This window comes from Otolemur garnettii, unplaced genomic scaffold (genome assembly GCF_000181295.1).
Source record: "Otolemur garnettii isolate 467f Iridium unplaced genomic scaffold, OtoGar3 scaffold00005, whole genome shotgun sequence".
Classification (NCBI taxonomy): Eukaryota; Metazoa; Chordata; class Mammalia; order Primates; family Galagidae; genus Otolemur; species Otolemur garnettii.
In genome coordinates this window covers 40444606-40446705 of record NW_003852400.1, presented here as the reverse complement: position 1 = coordinate 40446705, position 2100 = coordinate 40444606, and positions in this window count along the sequence as shown.

Sequence of the window (2100 nt, the reverse complement as noted above, 5' to 3'; positions counted from 1 at the left end):
AAAAAAAAAAAAAAAAAAAGAACATACCCCAGTTCAAATGAGAGATTTCCCTGTTCATTGGCCATGTAACCTTGGATGAGTCATTTCATTTACATGAGCCTTAGTTGCCTGTTCTTAGTCTGTGTTGTAAAGATGGTAAGAGATCAGGCCAGGTGCAGTAGCTCATGCCTATAATCCTAGCACTCTGCGAGGCTGAGGCAGGAGATCATTTATGCTTAGAAGTGCAAGACCAGCCTTAGCAAGAGCAAGACCTGTCTCTACCACAAATAGAAAAATTAGCCGGGCACCTGTATTCCCAGCTACTTGGGAGGCTAAGGCAGGAGCATGGCTTAACCCCAGGTATGTGAGGTTGCTGTAAGCTAGGTTGATAAACACGGCACTGTAATCTGGACAATAGAGTGAGATTCTATCTCAATAAATAAATAAATACATATATACATACATAAAATACAGATAAGTGATCACATATGTAATATGCTTAATGTATTACCTTGTACCTAATAACTGATCTATACGAGGCAACTCTTATAATAACAAGATGAAGACCAATAGCCAGTTGTCTTAGTCTAGTTCTTCCAAAAGCAAAGATTTGAATAGTTTACAGGGAAGATGATCCCAAAGCAAGGGACTGGGAAACCGAAACAGAGAGGGGAGGAAGCCAATAAAACATCCATTAATTAGAGGTTGCCACTGTGGGCAACCAGTGTTCAATTGCACAGAGGACCCGCTCAGAAATGGCACATGATGCATTAGAATTGTAAAGTATTTTAAAGTGGTGAGGTAGCTGGAGTTTTGCCCACTCATTCCTATCTCCACCGAAGGTCACTCCTGCCACTTTTGGCCTGCCCTTCTGAGGGCTGAGCCTACTGTCTCAGACACTGAATACCCTTGAGCAGGAACCAGGTGTGTCTAGGTGCCATTGACAGGGGAGTCCAGAGTAGAATGAGGAATATGGATCAATTACTGGCAATATCTGCTGGATAGCTGAAACAGATCTGAGAACCACAGTGAGCCACAAAACAACCTCAAATTAGCATAAGGGCATTTCCATGTTTCCCTAGAACAGTGTTTTTCAAACTTTCCTGACCAATATCCACAGGTAAAAATACATTTTTATGTCCTGACCCCATACACATAAGTGAATGTTTGCATATGTACACATATATACTGAAACAAAAGTTTTATAGAATAGGGTGGCGCCGGTGGCTCAAAAGGGTAGGGTGCCGGCCCCATATGCCGGAGGTGGTGGGTTCAAACCCAGCCTCGGCCCAAAAAATTTAAAAAAATAAGTTTTATAAAATAAAACTTATTCTATGTAGCATGAGCTCTAATATTTTTCTAATCTATTATATATATATATATATTTTTTTTTTTTTTTTGTAGAAGAAAGATTGTAATTCCCCAAATCATTTTCAAGATCCTAGCCACTCCAACTATGGACTGCTGTAGTGAAAATTAAAGACTTTGAGCCAGAATGTAAATAAATTATGTCACTATGCCCTAAAGTCATTAAGCACTAATTTCAGCTGACTTTTTTTTTTTATGTATATAGCAAGACATTCTCCTGAAGAAAACAGCGTATTTATTGATATTTTGGCCCTAGGTGTTTATAGTCAGAAACTGCTTGGGGCCAGGCAGGGTGGCACAAGCCTGTAATCCTAGCACTCTGGGAGGCTAAGGTGGGTGGATTTGGGGTAGATTACTTGAGTACAGGAGTTTGAGACCAGCCTGAGCAAGAGGGAGACCCCATCTCAAAAAAATAGGAGGATGTTGTGGTGGGCACTGGTAGGCCCAGCCACTTGGGAGGCTGAGGCAAGAAGATTGCTTAAGCCCAAGAGTTTGGGGTTGCTGTGAGCTATGATGTTGCAGCACTCTACTGAAGGCGACAAAGTGAGTCTCTGTCTCAACAACAAAAAGAGAAATTTTTTGGGGGGGCTGAGGCTGGGTTTGAACTGGCCACCTCCACCATACTTGCTCTTTTCTGTTGTCATAAGATCCCTAACCCTGCAATAACTGAGAAAATGACATGAAGGCTGTGTTGACCAGTTGATGGAAGTATTTCAGATTGCATGTGAAAACCCCACACTGTACCCCAGAAGT